General features: G+C 41.4%; 1 protein-coding gene across 1 annotated transcript in view; it reads left to right on the forward strand.

Moving 5' to 3' along the window:
- Positions 1–1,270: 1,270 nt before the first annotated feature.
- The window catches only part of CSRP2 (cysteine and glycine rich protein 2), a 36,983-nt gene continuing 17,610 nt past the window's right edge, over positions 1,271–20,643 (forward strand). The window contains exon 1 of the mRNA XM_063446982.1: positions 1,271–1,394. The gene's annotated coding sequence lies outside the window, so the exon portion shown is untranslated. The remainder of the gene's footprint in view (positions 1,395–20,643) is intronic.

The raw sequence follows: 20,643 nt of genomic DNA on the forward strand, positions 1-20,643 counted from the left end.
TCAGAGTTCCCACTCTGACTCCCTCCTCCTCCTTCCACCCGTGCGGGCTCTCTGTATGCTGGGAGGAGTGACCGGGGAATCACTTCCTCCCAGCAGAGATGATGTCATCACAGGGGGCCCGGTCGCGCTGTTAAAGCGCCCAGCGCTGACCAGGCCCCCTCACAATCAACATCCATTGGGTGGCCCTGACGGCATGGGCCACCTGATGGACCCCACCATATGCGGCCCCGGCTCGCACCCGCCCGCTCACCCAATCCTGTAAAAAAAAAAATTGAAAATCCCTACCGCCCACCTGGAATCCTGAAACGCCCACTAGTGGGCGGTAGGGACCAGGTTGACAACCCATGGTGTGAATTGTCAGAAATTCATAGTGAATTCAAAAGCGTTTATTCATTAAAATTGCAGCTTATTGAAGTGTGTATTTCAAAATTTAGGTTAATGTGCATATGCTGTGACTACAGTGGAGTTGAAGAATTTTTTTAAATCAGTTTTTTTTTTGGCACACTTTTTCAATTCATTTCTTAATTTATTACATTTCGGAGTTTAGTGAAAAAAAACTTCAGTAAAATTTTAATTTACTTCAAAATATCCACCCCGGAAAAATTATCCAAGTCATCTGTTTTCAGGAAGGCTACTATTTTTTGCTAAAATTTCAAATTCAGTTTCATTGTCTAATAATTCACATATTAATGAATAACACTATTTCTAACTTATCCATCCAGATCCAAGTATTGAAACGTGTTTTCATGATTTATTGCTATGCACTGTTTACATCTCCTATGTACAGCGCTATGGAATTTGCTGGCGCTATATAAATAATAAAATAACAATATGTGCTCTTACTAACCATGTGGGATTAGGATCTAATGTAAGTGGTCACCTGGGAAACCAGAAGGAATGTAACACAAGGTTCTGTTGCCCAGGCAACCACTTACATTAGATTCTAATCCCATATACCTACATCCTTACCTGATCTGGGACTACTGGATTATTCAATAAACAATGAATTGCTGGAAATTCAGTGTGAATTCACATTTTATGTTAAAGGAGCAGAGCTGTAATTAGCTGCATTGGAGAACATTTTAATTTCCCTATTGTGGCCTAAAATGTAAAATTTCACTTTGAATTATTTTCCAACTTTAGTGATGCCCCTGGTAGTGCTAGAAGGGGTTAAATAGTGAGTAGGACGCTTGCACTGAGTGATGTCATTTGTGAAGGTTGGAATGAAGAGTATGTGGCAGTCCTCTCTCTCCACCTCTTCATTTACAAATGATTTCTTTCTGCTACACTGTATTCCCAGTCTCCTCCTACCACTAGCATTTCAGACACAGCCTAGAAGCTGCCTCCCACCCAGGCTCAGACAGACACAGGCCAGCGATCTCTTCTCTTCCCTGGTAAGTGTGGGATCCTGGGCTGGAGATCAGGTTCCTATTGCTGTGCTCACTGTGGGGCTGTGTGTGCATTAACCCATGTGTTTACCTGCTAGACAGTATTGTATTGTTATTTTATTATTTATATAGCGCCATCAGATTCCATAGCACTGTACAATGATGGATATGTCTGTATTCAGCTGTTACCTGTGATTGCTATTACTGATTTAAAATATAAGCTTTTTTTTCCATTTTTTGTTTTAAATCAATCACAAAAAATAGGGCTTAATGAATGGATTTATTAAACAGCTTTACAGGTGAATAGAATCCTGTTTGCAGGGGAAATGTAAAATAACTAAACATGGGGAGCTGTTCTAACAGATGGTGCCTCTGATATTTTATTTAATGATCCCTTGTTCCACAAGGAGAGGATAACTATGTATCACAGCCCAGCATTCTAATCATTTATTGCAGTCAGGAGATCAGCCTGTTTAGCAGGTTGTCTGATTGCTGGTTCTGTCTGAGAAGTACTGAGCTGGGATTGCTAGATACCCCAAGTTTTTTTTTTTTTCTGGAAAAATGTTAGCATGTTGATGAGCTGTACATGAAATCTCTGTCCCTCAAAGCTGCAGGTTATAAATCAGCTTGTTATAAGAGGAATCCTGCAGCAGATGAATTCTGGGCAGGGCAGCAGTTTTCAAGTCCTGACCATCTGCAGGAAGCAATAATGTGTCCAAGGAAACCTGTGTTTGATTTCTGTGATTGTGTATTGGGAGTGATTATCCCTAATACATTTCCTGTTGTGGTCATTAAATATTAACCTCTTTGATAACAAATGTCTGGGGTTGCTAGTCTACAGTCATGTCCAATCGATTTATCATCTGTCTCAAGGTGTGTACTGTTGCTTTTGTGGGGTGTAAGTGCAATAGACTTTCAGTCATCTGAAAAATGTCACACGATGTTCTCCAATAGAATATACCTGAATGTTTTTTGTATACAGGGTATGATTAGACCTACACACCTTCTTCTTACTTTGGTTGAGTGATCCTGACTCAGACAATGGATATATAGAAAATGTGGCCATCCTGTTGATTTTTGAACTTCCTGACAAGTGGCAGTGTTGAGTGAAGTGGTGTCCAGACAGATTTTGTTTTGACTGATCATGTAACCTCTGACTCTGTTTAGCTGTCCCTTGAATTGTTCAGGATGGTTATTTGAAGTGGTGTTAGTTCCGTGGAAACTCAATGATCTATTATTTATAGGTCAACTGATGGCTATTGTCCTATAGGGGGGATATTAACTAAACACCAAATTGTACTGAATTGAAAATTTAAAAGAACACAAACCTGTATTCCTGACCTTTTAGTGTTAACCACCCCTTTTTAGAATGGGTTAAAACTTGCCTTATTCCCAGTGCTGTGCTGGCCTCGTCCCTGATATGCCTCTTTGGCCAACATCTTCAGAATTGATTATCTCAGTTAATCCAATGCTTTCCCTATGGATTGGCTGAGATTGTTAAAAGGTTTGGGGACGGGAAAAATGGCAGCCAGGCTAAACTGCGTCTCTATGAGGAAAGTTCAGTGTCTCCATGCAGAGGGTGGAGACGCTGGACGGCAGTGCCCAGTGGAGGTATACCTAGGTTGTAATGTATGAAAATTCCTGCAGGGACGGTCTATACTCATCAGAACAACTACAATCAACTGTAGTTGTCCTTGTAACTAAAGTGTCACTTTAATTGTCAAATTTAGGCAAAAAATTTTCAAAGTTGGGGATTTTTTTTTTTTTCCCCCAATGTAACTTTTGGACTCACATTTGTGATTGGGTTTTCAATTCAATAGATTTCATGTGTAGGGAATAAGCCTCATTGCAGCCTGAAAGAATTGACTTATTCTGACGCAATTAGTTTCTATGACTCGTGTATAATATGATGGAAACAAGTAGCAGAGTTTGTGTCACAATAGAAAAGTGATCGACCCGTTCATTTTCCAGATAAAATGTAAGCGTTTGCACAATATGAGCTGCTTTTATGGTCCCTTCTTTCACCGGAGTGATTGATTGGATTGCTGACACTCCGGGTTGTTCATTAACCCCTTCAGGACCAAACTTCTGGAATAAAAGGGAATCATGACCTGTCACACATGTCATGTGTCCTTAAGGGGTTAACCCCTTAAGACCGCAGGACGTTCTATGCCGTCCTTATTTAGATGGCTCTAAAATCCGCAGGGCGGCATAGAACGTCCTGCGGTCTTATGTACTTACCCGGTCGCCGGCGATCCCACGCCGGCGATCGCGGTATGGGGGACTTACCTGGGAGCCCAGGGAGTCCCCCTCCGTCCTCTTCGGCCCCCCAGGGCCATGTGATCGCGAGGACCCCGCGATCACATGGACGGCATAGCCGTCCATGTCAATGCCAGCAGGGGGAGTGCCTGTAATGACAGGTACTCCCCCTGCTGTCTGAAATTCAAATAAAATCCGTTAAAACAGTGTAAAAATAAGATTATATATACTTAGATCATATATATATTTATTGTGTATATATATATACACATATACACATAAATAAAAAATAATATATAATATATAAATTATAAAAAATAAATAAATATATAAATACGTTAAAAAAAATAATAATACAAAATAAATAGATAAAAAATATATAAACATGCGAAATTTCGTTCTAACTGTATTTTAAAATTAATATATATATATTGATATCAAAATACATGTAGAACGAAATAATATATATCTATATACATAAGTATATACGTATATATCACTAAATATATACCTATATATAAATAAAAATAATAAAAAAAATTATATACATATATATGCACACATATATATATATATATATATATCTCTATATATATATATAATAATTCTACGCATATATTTATGTAATAATTTTACATAATTAGGTCATTTTATTAATTACAATTAGCGGGACCTGCCTGACAACCCATGTTGAAACTATAGGGAATTTAATTTGCTAGCACTATATTTAACCCTGTAACTTTCCAAGACACCATAAAACCTGTGCATGGGGGGTACTGTTTTACTCGGAAGACTTCGCTGAACACAAATATTAGTGTTTCAAAACAGTAAAATATATTACAACGACGATATCGTCAGTGACAATGACATTTTTTGCATTTTTCACACACAAATGGCACTTACACTGACGATATAATTGTTGTGATACGTTTTACTGTTTTGAAACACTAATATTTGTGTTCAGCGAAGTCTCCTGAGTATAACAGTACCCCTCATGTACAGGTTTTATGGTGTTTTCAAAAGTTACAGAGTCAAATATAAGGTTTGCGTTTCAGTTTTTTCACATTAAAATTCGCCAGGTTGCCTTTGAGACCGTATGGTAGCCCAGGAATGAAAATTATCTCCATGATGGCATACCATTTGCAATAGTAGACAACCCAGGGTATTGCAAATAGGGTATGGTTTTTTTTTTTAATAGCCACTTAGTCACAAACACTGGCCAAAATTTGCATTCAAATTAGTTTTTTGCATTTTCAAATATTAACACTAACTTTGGCCAGTGTTTGTGACCAAGTGGCTACTAAAAAAGACTGGACATACTCCATTTGCAATACCTTGGGTTGTCTACTTTTGCAAATGGTATGCCATCATGGGGGTAATTCTTATTTCTGGGCTACCATATGGTCTCAAAGGCACGTAACCAATCTGGCGAATTTCAATGTGAAAAAACTGAAATATGTAACATGCTATATTTGACCCTGTGACTTCCCAAAACACCATAAAACCTGTACATAGGGGGTACTGTTTTACACGTGAGACATCGCTGAATACAAATATGTGTATTATATTGCAGTAAAAGCAAACAGTATTATGACATTCACAGTTAGAATGTCACGTAGAACTAAAAAATTTTTAAAAAATCTTATTTTCTCTCATTTTTGTAATATTTTTTTCATATTAAATTATGTTCCATACCTAAATATTTGATGTTAAACGAAAGCCCTGTTTCCCCTGAATAAAATGAATATATAATAAGTGTGGGTGCATTTAATATGAAAGAGGTGAATTACGGTTGGACAGACATGTAGCGCAAATGCCAGGTTTTGTTTACGTTTTTTTTGGATCACAACTTGTACATTTGGCTGCGGTCTTAAGGGGTTAAAGGGTGAATTGTTTGCATTGGAAACCTTAAAGGAACGCAATAGGGTCAGGAACACAAACATGTATTCCTGACCCTATAGTGAAAACCCACCATTTAGGTGGCTTGCCCCCCTCTAAGCCCCCTCAGAATGGGTTAACTATCTTATTTCCAGCTCTCCACGGGTCTGCCGATGCTGGTCCCGCCCCTTTGGTAACATCATCAAAATTGCAGATTTTTAACCAATCCAATGCTTTGCCATGGGGAAAGGGGGCGGTGCCAAACAGTTTTGGCCGACCAGCACCTCCTCCTAGAGATGCATTGAATCAATGCATGTCTATGAGGAAAATTCAGCATCCCCATGCAGAGCGTGGGGATGATGAATGGCAGAACTGCCTACTGTGCAGCACTGAGCCAGGAAGCACCTCCAGTGGCCATCTAAGGAGTGGCTACTTGGAGGTGTCCCTAGGGGCAATGTAAACACTGCCTTTACTCTGAAAAGACAGTGTTTACATGAAAATGCATGAAGGGAGCTATTATACTCACCAGAACTCACTATAGTGTCCCTTTTAAGGATCAAAATAGACGAATGGGGAACACAAGTAATTTGGAGAATTTTTTCTACTTCGCTTTAGGTAAAAATTTGACATTTTACTTTGGATTCCCAATAATTCACAAGTTAGTGAATACATCTATGTGAGAAGCCCAGATTTGTTTCCTTATTTTTGCTCAGCAGTACATGCCCATCAAGACATCTTATTATATACCCTACGGGGTGTCAACTGGGAATTAATTAGATATAATATAATAAACTAATCGTTTTTAATGCTAAAACGTGTTTACTGTGGATAAATGTGTTTTACGTTGATCTTCTAATGGTGTTTACCATAGGCATTGCTGGTCAGGGGCTTTGGGGACCAAAGTCTCGTGTGTTGGCCACTTTAACACCATATTTCTACAATTGGTAGAGGGTGGGCAGCAGGCCATATGGAAGATTTTGTTTGTTTTGTTATTTTAAAAGCAGCCACCTTTTGTAATAATAAATTTCAGATGTGTGGTGCTCTGCAGGCCATTTAGGAGCAGGAGGTGGTGCCCCCAGGTGACTGTGGAGAGGGGTGTTAGAGAACAGAACTGTGCTGCACGGCCCTCTATTAGGTAGTGTGATGATTGTTCATGGGTAGAGGGGACGGGACACAACCTAAAAAGGAGAGGGTTGAGGGTCATGGTATATTCCCCATCTCTCTGGTAGTGTAATGGTCATTGAGTTCTCCTTTGGACTCCAGCCCTAGGTGTCTCTGCAACCTACCACGTCAGCTGGCATTTTACATACTCCAACAATTGTTTTAGTGGAAGCTATAGTTTTATATGATCGTGTTCGATTCTTATCTCTTCAGCCCACTACAAGTAGTTTCTGTTCTACCTTGGGTTTTTTTCACTGTTAGAAGACTGTTAACAGTAACTTTGTGTATCTGTTTCTTAGCCTTCATTAATTCTATTCGTGTTTCAATGTCATTAGTACACAGATATCAACTACAAAATGAGCATCAACTGACAGCGATACAATGTAATCTGTCATGGACACAGAGACGTTGTTTATCATTGAGACCGAATTAGACTCTATTCCAGCACTTATTTATAATTCACTATTGTTACAATTATTGTATTTTATTGTTTGCTTGTTTGTGTGTTGTTGTTTTTTTTTTTTTTATTATTATTATTATTATTATGATTCTAGGGGGAAAAAAAATCTACTCTACAAATTACAAAGACACAAACCCCTGTTTGCATATATTGCTTATATTGAAGCATCAATTCTGTTTAACTGGCAATGTAATTCTTCACAACTGAATTGTAGCAAATAGAGAGAGGAAGGGCAAAAAATACTAAATTGGAAAAATGTCTTAACTTGTTTATATTTAAAGCCTGGTTATTGTGGCCTAAACTGTGTTATCCCGTAATGAATGTTCCATAATTCACACCTTAGTGAATTACCCCATCAGTTGGACTTTATTATCTACACGGCATATTGGCGGCTTTATTGCTGTATTTGTAAGGACTTCTAATTAGTTGTGGAGCTACGGGACTGATAACATTTCCCATTAAATATAATGCTAAGCTGCCAACCACCTATACGTGCATACTCTTTGTGGGTTTTTTAATTTCTGTTTTTGGGGGATTTTGTTTTCTTTCTCCACTACTAGCTATAGCAGTGATGGCGGTCTTGGGCATCTTAGGCATTTTAGAATTACGTTTCGTGTGATTGCTTGGTCTGCTTCATGGGAATGATATTTCAGACACATCTGGAGTGCCCAGGATAGTGATGGCTGCCCTGAGCTGTTTATAGAATAGCACACTCCCTGGGTGGTACATGTGGGAGACCCAAGGCCAGCGTTTTTCTCTTTATTTTAACACATAATGTTTATTTTGGTTTTCTCAGACAGGCCCACATCGCAGTGTAGAGAAATCAGGCTGCAGCCCTGGCATGCTTCGATGACTTTAGAATGCATCTTAATACAATATTATGAGTAATGAATCTTCTGCTGTGAAAGGTTGGGCGTTGATGAGAAGGGATCTGTGAAATACTCAATATTACAGCTTGCAGAAATTCTAATTCCTATCTAATAAAGAACACATGTCTGCTCTAAATACATGAAAACCTGTTTCAGAAAAATTGGGTTTATGGATTTATCCACGAAGACTTGTGTGTTGACAGATCCACACCTTCCCCCCCCCCCCATGTGCTATTTATTATTTTTTAATGACTGTCATTTTCATGTTGCCAACCCAGCAGTTTGTTGCCATCGAGTGAATACAGTGTGTGTCTGTATGTCTGTCGATATCAAATCCTGGTCCTCTCAGGGTTTCTGTGCTGGGAAAGTGGCTCCTTGCCCACATCACTGCCTGACAACAGCTGGAGGGACAAAGCAGTCCGCACTCTTCGATATTCCTTTATTCCAGTAGCACAATTCATACATTTGAAAAACAAGTGTGAACCCCCACAAGTCTTATATCCCCAGATAGCCAAATAACTGATCCTTGGATGTTTGGAGAAACGCAACCCCCGTTAAAGTTTAGCGTGGTCTAAGCCGAAAATAGTTCCAGGCAGGTACAGGTATTTGCCGGTACTTTAACGGGGTCTCTGAATGGTTGGAAAAGGGGGGCTCTCTGGCTCATAGGTAGCGATTGTTCCTCCTAAAGTATTGCAGCTCTCCTCCAAAGCTCGCTCTCATAGGATACTGGGAAAGGGGCAAGAACCAGTAAGCATGTTGACTGGGACAACGTGGTACTTGTGGCCAAGCTGAAGTTCCAGGGCAACCACACATAAGTCCAGCTGACGCGTTTAGGCTACTCCGGCTCAAGAGCTGGGTTGAGAACAGGCAGAGAAAGGCGCTTGCTGGGCTCCTATGGAGGGGAGGAGAAAGAGAGGGCCAGGGGAGTGTCATAGTCTTTCAGGTGGTTTTAGTGGTATCCGCCATAGTGATATAAAATTCCTATAGAGTCACAATTAAAATGGCAACCAATGAGGAGCAGTCAGTGTAGCTTGCATTGTGACTGTTCTACAACTAAAATCTTTATCGTGACAAAAGGGATACATTCTGAAAATCACCATAGCAACATGCTAATTGCATAATGTGTGGTCCAAGAAGACCCTCTGACACATTTGTGTGCAACAATAAAAATAAACAATAAAAATTGGCAAAAATTGCTGCCGCTATAGATCTGCCACATAAAGCGAGTATCTTTCTTTTTTTTTTTTTTTTTTATCTTCATATTTAATCATCATATTAAAATGTATTCTTTTTTTTTTATCCCTACACACTAAATTCACTCTTTAGTTCCGTTAAAAAATATCAGTATGAAAATAAACTTGGCTCTGTAAACACTACCAGGAGTAATCACTAACGTGAAGATTCAAGGTGAATTCCAATGTAATTCCCATTTTATTTATTTTTTTAAATGTGTTTATTTAAATTTTAAAGTCAAACTAGCCGAACAGGAAAAATTCCGCTCTGTTTTCCATTCAGCTACTTTGGTCTTACATTTTAGAATCTCTTAAGTTGACTTTGAATTCTCACTTTAGTTAATAATTCTGTATGAGCTCACCTGTCTCAACAGAAAGAATCTCCACAGGAGGAGAACAGAAAGCTTTCACACATTCCACTTCATAGTATTGTTTTGTTTATATATTTTTCCATTTCACCCTCGTTTAACTGGCCGTGATGTGTCAAGCTTACATGATGCCCGTATTAGCCTGAGAGGAAGCTGTTGGGTCATGGGCCAAATTGTACCTTCATATCCGCCTTCATCCAGTGGGAAAAAATGCATAAAATACAAAGTTGAGGAGATGTGAAAATGTCCTATTTTCTGATGAGTAAATGAATGCCTGGTGAGGAATACTAAACATTGGTCAGTGACATACAGGGAGGAAACTAGGTCAGGGTGAAGGAGTTCCTGTGACTCTCACCAGATACAGCTTTTCAGTTCTTAGTTAATAAAGAGCAGTTTGAGTTAAAAGATAGATTAATCAGCGAGAACCATGGAGACAGGGCCGGATTAAGAGCCCAGTGGGCCTGGAGCTGACAATTATGATGGGCCTAATTACGGAATCTTATCGACCAAAAACACTAAAACAGTCATACCTCCCAAGCATCATGTATCTGATGGAGATGGTGCTGGAGGGAAACTCAAAGGATGCAGCTAAAAGAAAACACATACTCTATGCTAATCTCCCTCTAGTTTATGCGTTCATCTTATAAGTAAATCCATACCCCCTAACAGCAGTGTCCAGTGAAGCAGGAAATCAATGGGCGCGGTAAAAGGGTGTGCCACTGGCGCGAATCATGTGACCAGACCTGCCAAAAGGGGTGAACATGCCCAGAAAGGGGGCATGTTTGTCCAAAGAATTGGAAGGTCAGCCTGGCATGAATGCATGTCAGGCTGCCCGCCAATCCTGCAGACTGTCCAACTAAGGGCATACTATGCAGGCAGCACCATGAGCTTGACATAAATGTGTCTAATCATGCGCTCACTCCATGCTTTCTAAGGACTGTACCCTAGCACTCGCTGGTCCACTAGTCTGCTTACCTTCTTACTAGCAGGCAGAAGTTCCTGGTATATAGTCTGAGACAGAGAAAAGGTGAATGTAGAATAAAGGGGACATGCCACAGTGTTAGAGAGACCAACGTCTGCATTACCTAAACTAATTTTATTGTCAGCCAGTCCACACAAGTTTTGTTCCCATACATCCCTCTCAAGCTTTCAAACATAAAGGGACACTATAGTCACCAGAACAACTACAGCTTATTGTATTTGTTCTGGTAAGTAGAATCATTCCATTCAAGCTTTTTGCAGTAAACACTGTCTTTTCAGAGAAAATAACTCCACTGGCCGCTCCTTAGATGACTGCTAGAGGTGCTTCCTGGGGCAGTACTGCCTAGTGTGCAGCACTGCCATTCAGTGTCTCCACCCTCTGCATGCAGACACTGAACTTTCCTCATAGAGATGCATTGATTCAATGTATCTTTATGAGGAGATGCTGATTGGCCAGGGCTATGTTGGACTTGTGCTAGCTCTGCCCCTGATCTGCCTAGTTGACAGCCTCAGCCAATCCTATTGGGGAAGTATTGTAATTTGCTCAGACCACCATTTCTGATGATGTCAGCAGACAGTCTGTTCACAGACAGAGCCAGCAGCTGCAGACTTGAATACAAGTAATATTTTATTATATTTAGGGAGGCAAGAAGAGGCCAGGGTGGTGGTTTTAACATAATAAGGTCAGAAATACATGATTGTGTTCCTGACCCTATAGTGCTCCTTTAAGCAAGAGTATGTGAAGAGTAGTTAAGGTTGCCACCTTTCTTGGAAAAATATACCAGCCATAATCATTTGTATAATTAATTAGTATAGTTAAGCGTGACATCACATGAAAATCACAAGGAGTGACATCAGAGAAAATTCTGTAAAATCACCAACAAACTACTCACAGTTTTATTCTGCTGTATAGATGGATTGCTCCCAGTGTCTCCCTGTCTCTCAGTCTCGCAAGTCACCCAGTGTCTCAGTGTCCCTATGTATCACAGTGTCAGTGTCCCCATGTCGCCCAGTCCCCTAGTTTCCCAGTGTCTATGTCCCCATTTCTCCCAATGTCTCAGTGTGTCCCCATGTCACTAGGATACAGGGGACACAGTGAGACCCGGGGACACTGAGAGAACCGGGGAAACATGGGGACACTGGGAGACACGGAGACATTTAGGGAAACTGGGAGAAATGGGGACACTGAGACACTTGGGACACAGACATTGGTAGACATGGGGACACTGAAACATTTGGGGACACTAAGACACTAGGCACGCAGAGATATGGAAACAGACACTGGGAGACTAGGGGACACTGGGAGACTAGGGGACACTAGGGGACACTGGGAGACTAGGGGACACTGGGAGACTAGGGGACACTGGGAGACTAGGGGACACTGGCTGGAAGACAGACACTTGGGGACACTAGGCACACTGAGACACTAGGAACACAGACACTGGGAGACATGGGGACACTGAAACATTCGGGGACACTAAGACACTAGGGACACAGAGACATGGGAACACAGATACTGGGAGACTAGGGAACACTGGGAGACTAGGGAACACTGGGAGACTAAGGAACACTGGCTGGGAGACAGGCACTTGGGGACACTGGGAGACATGGGGACAGTTGGGACATAGACATGGGGACACTGGGACATTGGGAGACATGGGGACACTAGGCACACTGAGACACTAGGAACACAGACACTGGGAGACATGGGGACACTGAAACATTTGGGGACACTAAGACACTAGGGGCACAGAGACATGGGAACACAGATACTGGGAGACTAGGGGACACTGGCTCGGTGACAGACACTTGGGGACAGTTGTGGACATAGACATGAGGACACATGGGGTCACTAGGTACATTGAGAGACATGGGACACAGACACTGGGAGACTTGAGGACACACACTAGGGACACTGGCTGGAGGACATGGGGACACTGGGAGACATAGCGTCCCCATGTGTCCCAGCGTCCCCATGTGTCCCAGCGTCCCCATGTTTTCCAATGTCTCCCAGTGTCTGTGTTCCCAGTGTCTGTGTCCTAGTGTCTCAGTGTCCTCTGGTGTCTGTGTCACCATGTGTCCCCTAGTGTCCCCATATGTCCCCTAGTGTGTCAGTGTCCCCATGTTTTCCAGTGTCCCCAAGTGTCTCAGTGTTCCCAGGTCTGCCAGTGTCTGTGTCCCCTAGTGTCTCAGTGTCCCCACATGTCCCCTAGTGTCTCAGTGTCCCCATGTGTCCCTGCTGCCTTTCCCCCCATCCCTCACTTACCTGAGCTGTAGAGCTGCTGTCTGGACTCTGTGCTGTGTTGCTGCTCCCCCACGGATCAATGAGTAGTAGAGAGAGGCAGGGATATGCTGTAACTTCCTATCCCAGCCTCTCTCCACACACAGTGAGACACTACTGGCCGGTGCTGGTATTGCAGAGTAATCTATTTATTTTCTCATTTACTCTGAGAAAAATACATGCATTTGTATTGCTGGTATTACTGCAATACCGGCACAGCCAGGCAACCTCAAATACCGGCTGTGCCAGTAAAATACCAGTCAGGTGGCAAACCTAAGAGTAGTGTGTGTGTGTAAAAAAAAAATAAAAAAAATATATATATATATATATTTTTTTTTTTTTTAAATGGGCCTATTCCATGGGCCTGGGCCTGGAGCTGCAGCTCCATCAGCCCCTATGTTAATCCGGCCCTGCATGGAGACTGTTTGTTTGTTTGTTTACATGGTGTTTGCTCTATACATTTCTGCCTCTTACCCCATATTTAATCTGCATGTGTAATGTTACCCCTTTCAATGGACCATTGGAACTATTTCTTTCATATGACAGTGTAAGACAGGGTGCCCAAAAAGTAGATCATTTAGGTTCTAGCACTAGAATTTCCATGATGCTCTGTGAGAATTCCATCTGCTTGATCGACCGCTCTGGTGGGCTGTCTTACAGCTACAAAAAGTTCTATGTATATACTCAGAGATGTAACTAGAAAGCACTGGGCTCAGGTGAGAGAATTACCCTGCTTTTCCCCCCTCCCCGCCACCCCATGTGTCTCATTCCTCCCTAGTCCCTCCATGCATCTCATTTCCCCCCCAGCCCCTCAATGTGTATCATTCCCTACCACCCTCCAAGTGCTTCATTCCAAACTCCCCCCAGCACCTCTGTGTGTAATTCCCAACCCCCATAGCCACTTTGTGTCTCATCCCCAGACCCTCCATGTGTGTTATTCCAACTTCCACCCCTCCGTGTGTTATTCCAACTTCCACCCCTCCATGTGTGTCATTCTCTCCCCCCTACTAGCTCGCTGCTGCGATTCCCAGTCTGACAGGAAGTGCTCTCTCACTGAGCACTTCCTGTCAGACAGCTAGGCCAGGCTACACACAGGCAGGTGGGGAGCAGCACAGCACAGCTCTCCGCTCCTACCTGACACCTGGGCAGTGCACCGGCACAGAAGGCATGCAGGCGGCCTACAGTAAAAGCTAAAATGTTAATAAATTTGCCTGTTACGTGTTAGACGTTTGATGAAACCTCTACATTATAGAGAAAAGAAGTCCAAGGAAAATGGGGTGCTGATGGTGGAGGGGTGACTAAAAACCTGACTGACCTGTTTTAATCAAAGCTGTAATCTAATTTCTCAAAGCTATCCAGGTTATAGAGAAAAGTGAACTCTGAATAATGAGCAGAAAACACACTGAAAATGATTCTAGGGTAACTCGAGGCTGGGGCTGAACCCATCAATTTTAATGAGCTACTTAGTTATGAATTAAAATGCAAGAAAATGATTGGCATTCTAAATCCAATGTTCCCTCAATCCGATTTCTTCCATTGTTTGTAGAGTAACACACAGTATGTACATCTGCCATTCTATACACATGTGCACGCTAGAGCTTAATGCTTTCCAACGGTCGGAATTTTGGCAAGCGATGGTTCCACAACTGCTTGCATGCATTGTAGCATTCATCATGCAAATACCAAGAAGCGTGCTTCTTCCTTCAACAGTTGTATCTTGCAGAATATATTTATTCATTTTTGCAATAACTGGACAGCTTCCAGCATGCAGGTTAAGCAAAGTTTGTTACTATGCCTTGAGCGTTAATATGCCTGAAACATGTCCCAGCCTTGGTGTGTCCTTCTAATGGTAGATATTCTATACACATTTTCTGGAACATTAACTCTGAAAGGGCTGTGTTCCAGGTAAGCAACCAATGTGAAAAAAACAGCATAAAATAAAAAAAAATATATGTTTGCCTACAATATTGTGTCTAGTTTTAGTCTAAAACTAAGCTAGGAAAAAAACTAAAAACAAAGCAGTACGAATTTAGAGTATAGTTTGCATAATATATTTCAAGAGAGGCTGAAAGCCCGATGTATCCATTGTACATCGCTGCTGAATTTGTTGGCGCTACATAAATCATAATAATAATTTCTGTATTCCGTCCAACCTAGATGGCAGTGTTAAGCTGATAAGCAGTCAAGTAACCGACCCTAAAGCTCCCAGCCAAACATTGTTCTGGTTGGACGGAATGGATATAGATAATGTAGATGTGTAACATCTGATTTATCAGAGAGGGGGTGAGGGGGGTGCTCTTTTTGAGTGCAGGGAAGAGCGCAGATTTTGTCAAACATTTCTTAAATGGTTTGACGAAAAACTAGGGGATAACACCCAGAGGCTCTTGGTAATGGTGCATAGAGTGCTTGCTTAAAGGGACACTATAGTCACCAGTGCAACTACATATATTCCTGACCCTATAGTGTTAACACGATCATCTAGCCCCTCACGCCTCCATAAATATAGTATAAATCTTACTGTATTCAAGCCAGAAGCTGTAAATCTGCATGCTGTTAGACTCAGGAAAAACAAGCAGTCTGCTGACATGTGATAGCCTGATCCAATCACAGTGCTTCCTCATAGGATTGGCTGAGACTGACAAGGAGGCAGATCAGGGGCAGAGCCAGCATGATTCAAACACAGCCCTAGCCAATCAGCATCTCCTCATAGAGATGAATTGAATCAATGAATCTCTATGAGGAAAGTTCAGTGCCTGCATGCAGTGGGAGGAGATACTGAATCACAGGATGCTCGTGCCAGCAGATCTGAGTGGATGGAGGCATATTATGCCTCAATCAACTCCGAAGTCCCTCTGGTTCACTGGAGTGACTGCAACTGGAGGTGTTCCTAGCTTTCAATGTAAACACTGTATTTTCTCAGAAAATAGTGTTTACATGAGAGAGGAATAAGTTGTTTTTGCTAAATCTGGATCACCATATTTTGTAATTGTAGAAATTGTCCTATGAACAATATTCTGAGACTCTGACACACATTCTATGCGGTGTCTTGCTGTGACAAAAAAAAAGGAAACTGTATTCAAAACATTTTGCCTGGAGGAACTAAAACTTATCAGAGCAAACATGTGAGCCTATGAAAGAACTTTCAAAGCGGAATGTCGTGTCTATATATGTATTTATTTGGGGGGGATGGGGTGGTCTGCTGTACAGTGAGTCTGAGACTTGCAATTAATGGAAATCTAGTTAAAAGAGGATCTGAATGGTTTATTAAACCTGTAGCCACTAAAACTGTAAGATCATCTCACATGTGACTGTGTATACCAGAGAAGCTATAATGGGCTGAGAGGAAGTTTGGTTCCTGAGCTCCCAAGCTGATTGTTATGTTTGTGTGGACAGAAGCTGTCTTTAAACCTGGTAGGACACATTGCCACTACAGGAAAATCCAAGGTGTACTACGTGCTGTCTGCAAGACAAAGGATTTGCAGCCCACACTAGTTCACCAGTTGGGGTTTTTGCTTGCTGTTGTGGATTTGCTTGTTTTTTTGTTTGTGTTTTGCTGTTTGATCTCTATGACAACTTGTTGTTCTTGTCCAATTCTAAACAAGGACTTGCCAGGGGACTAGAGGACAATTGGCCACCAGGATATTGGCATACAGGAGTGTTGGCTGCTGTCTCACAGAGCCATTAGTCTGCTGATTACATGTAATGAGAGGTGTGTTGGGATATCTGACTTAGAACTATATGAGTGTGAATCAGCAGGCACAAACTGGCCTCTTTCTAGCCCAGCACTGGGTGGGTATGTACTTGGGCTACTAACCTGCTATCTCAATGCTGTTTGGACCTTCACATCACCATTAGTCTGACTCTAGAATCTGGGCTGACCAGGCTGCTAAACAGAGCTCAAGACATTCATAACACAAGCTGGTTGTCCTTGGTAACAGTGGAGTCACAGAAAATAGAATATATTCTCTGTGAATGCTCCCTTATTTTGTGCAGGTTATAATGGGGGCGGCTATAGGAATATATGATGTCATACTTTGAGACTCCATCTTTTAGATCCATACATCACGTGCCACGTCAGGCAGGACATCCACAAAGAGACCAGTTAGATTTGTGTGCAAAGAAAGGCCATTTGTTGTACTAGCCCCCAAGGCCACACGCTACTGGTCCCCTGATTCATTTGCATTGGTGTTTTTGATAAATGAGACATTTCATTTAAAAGGTTAAATGTATATTTCTCCTAGCGTATCTGTTCTCTATCACTATATCTGCATAACTTGAAATCTCTAATGATTAAAGTTCCGCTCACACACTTTGTAATAATGATTGATCTTGTTAATCAGAAGTGAACTTCTTCAAGTTATCCATTAAAGGAACACTCCAGGCACCCAGACCACTTCTGCTCATTGGAGTGGTCTGGGTGCCAACTCCCACTACCCTTAACCCTGCAAGTGTAATTACTGCAGTTTTTTATAAACTGCAATAATTACCTTGCAGGGTTAAGTCCTCCCCTAGTGGCTGTCTACTAGACAGCCACTAGAGGTCACTTCCTGCATCATAGCACAGATTATCTGTGCTAGAGCGTCGCTGGATGTCCTCACGCTGTGTGAGGACCTCCAGCGTTGCTCAATTCCCCATAGGAAAGCATTGAAATTTGCTTTCAATGCTTTCCTATGGGGTGCGCCAATGCGCATGTGCGGCATTGCCGCGCATGCGCATTAGGTCTCCTCGGCCGGTGGGCGGGATCAGTCTCGCCCACCGGCCGATGGAGGAAGAAGGTGGAGCAGCGGGGGAGGAGCAGGCAGCGACGTGGGACATGTCGCTGCCTGAGGTAAGTGACTTTGTTTGTTTATGCAGCCTTAGCCACACCTCCCCTGGCTATGATTGACAGAGTCTGCATGAAAAAAAAACTGGTTTCACTTTCAAACAGATGTAATTTACCTTAAATAATTGTATCTCAATCTCTAAATTGAACTTTAATCACATACAGGAGGCTCTTGCAGGGTTTAGCAAGCTATTAACATAGCAGGGGATAAGAAAATCTTAATTAAACAGAACTTGCAATAAAGAGCCTAAATAGGGCTCTCTTTACAGGAAGTGTTTATGGAAGGCTGTGCAAGTCACATGTAGGGAGGTGTGACTAGGGTTCATAAACAAAGGGATTTAACTCCTAAATGGCAGAGGATTGAGTAGTGAGGCTGCAGGGGCATGTTCTATACACCAACACTGCTTCATTAAGCTAAGGTTGTTCAGGTGACTATAGTGTCCCTTTAAGCAACACTATAGTGTTAGGAATATAAATCTGTATTTCTAACAATATAGTGCCCCATTATGCCTCCCTCCCCTGGCAATTAAAAGGTAAAAAAAAAAGTTTAATCTCTCACCTTATTCCAGCGCCGATGTACCTCAAGCTGACAAAGAACTTTTGGGGTCGAAACTTTGCTGTTGTGGTTTTCAATAAAGTGCCTGTCTTGAACCAAGGAGTGCCTGGACCCCTATTATTTTACTATGGACCATCTAAGCCAGGGGTCCTCAAACTGTGGCCCTCCAGATGTTGCTGAACTACAACTCCCATGATTCTCTGGCTATCTATGTAATTCAAAGAATCATAGGAGTTGTAGTTCAGCAACATATGGAGGGCCACAGTTTAAAGACCCCTGATCTAAGCCAATGCATTGGCTAGTAATTGTCATTATGGTACACAGATTTGTATACAGCTGGATAGGACATTATTAATGGAATTAAAATATGAGTCTTTCTTGGTTTTCCAGGATGCATGAATCGCCATATTTTTCAGGATGATTTTATAAAAATACCTGTGCTACTTATGTAATCAGCATGGTGTGGCATTGCATATCCCAGTCTTCCAGAGATTATCAGCCTCACACTCCCAGGAGGAAACCGCCACCATATAGTCCGCACGGGAGAGTGCTCAATTAAAATGTGACTGCCATTCCGAAGCTTAACTCACACTAATTTCTGGAAGACCAAAACATGTCCCAGCTGCCTTGAGATTAGGGACATGATGGCAGTAAAACTGTGTATTGCAGGAAAATAATGCATGGATGATGTCACCCACGGCTAGGCTATTCATTAACTCTGGGTTTTAGCAAATGAAATCCCCATACACATATGTGGTGTTATAGGAAACTGAAATTGGGACTGCCACTCTGGAACCAGGACTGTTGGGAGGTATAAGTACATGATTTGAAAATCTGATGCATCCCATGAAATAACAACAGCCAGTTCACAACATACTCGTAATATACTCTGTTTAACAAGTAGCTAATTCAGTACTTCTTACTAGTAACTTTTTTTTTTTTTCCTGTTTACAACACGGGTATAAGACATTCTGTTCTCAGTTGGGCTTTCAATAACAAAGTGAACATGATTTTAGTATTCCCGTCACCTACGCTCCTTGCAAAATAAGACGGCAAGATATTGTCTACGGACATTCTTAGTGGACATTTTTATACCCTCATCCAACCAGTCATTCTATGACATTATAAAGAAACTCTGTATCCCTATGGTACCATGTATTCATAAAGAACAAAAACAGACTGTACTAATGGAGATATATATATAATATTATATCCGTAATATTTTTGTGCATCTTAACTGTTCCTTGGCTTATTCACTGGATGTTTCCAAATCTAATCCCAAATTCCCTCTTACACTTTCCTTTAACAAATCCGGTTTGTGTTAAACCATAGTGCTGCATCCATGCATGGATCTGTCCTTTTATTTCTATATGAATGTGTTGTTATATTCTGTGATCAAATTATTAAATATGTCAATTGGCTGGGATTGTACTCTGCGTCTCATCATTCTTATGTAAAGAGAACTTTTATTTTCTGTGTTCTCTCCTTGTCTACCGTTTTTTTTTTTTATTATATTTTTTTTACCATGGGATAATTCGAGGAAATGGGTTCCCTGGGTTTTTATGATAAATGTGTTCTTTAATTAGAAGTACTATGCCAATGTGTATGTCCCATGCTGCAGTGCTGGGTACTGGACTCTGCCATAATTATTTTTCCCCCATATCTTGGGAAGCCTATAATCAGGTCTCTGGTCAATCCCAATAAAATATGCAGTGCAGCAGTTTATCCAGGTATGTTGTTTCTGTCACTTTGTTATACAGGGTTATTCAATAAAGTGTGAATTGTCAGGAATTTAACCCCTTTAAGGACACATGACGGAAATATTCTGGCATGATTCCATTTTCTTTCTATATTTTATGCCAAAATACATGATATTGGAACCCTGAGATTACCTATGTTGCCCTGTTTGACATGCTTTTAGCGCCTTCCTTTCTCGTGCCATTGATAGTGTATGGCAGGAGTAGGCAACCTTCAGCGCTTCTCCCATAACTCTTTTAGGAACATTGCTGGCAGAGCATCAAGGGAGATGTAGTCCAGATCTGGAGTGCCAAAGGTTGCCTAACCCTGATCTATGTAACAGAGCAAATTAGTTTTAAACTCTTAAAGGCAAACAATCTGTATCATACCGGTGATATTCCAGGATTATCAACTTTTACTCCAGTAAGAGAAAGATGAATTAATAGACTCCAGGAGAGGGAGGGGATGCTGAGTAAAACATAGACTATTATATATGCTGTATGCTTGATAAATATGTAGAAATGGTGGCCAAACAACACAAAACTCTATATTGCAACAGCTTAAGTGTAATAAACCGTGGAAGGTTCTAGAATTTCGTCTTTATTTGTTTTAAAGGGAATTCATATCTCTGGATACATTTCTAGCGGTCTG

This window comes from Pelobates fuscus, chromosome 3 (genome assembly GCF_036172605.1).
Source record: "Pelobates fuscus isolate aPelFus1 chromosome 3, aPelFus1.pri, whole genome shotgun sequence".
NCBI lineage: Eukaryota > Metazoa > Chordata > Amphibia > Anura > Pelobatidae > Pelobates > Pelobates fuscus.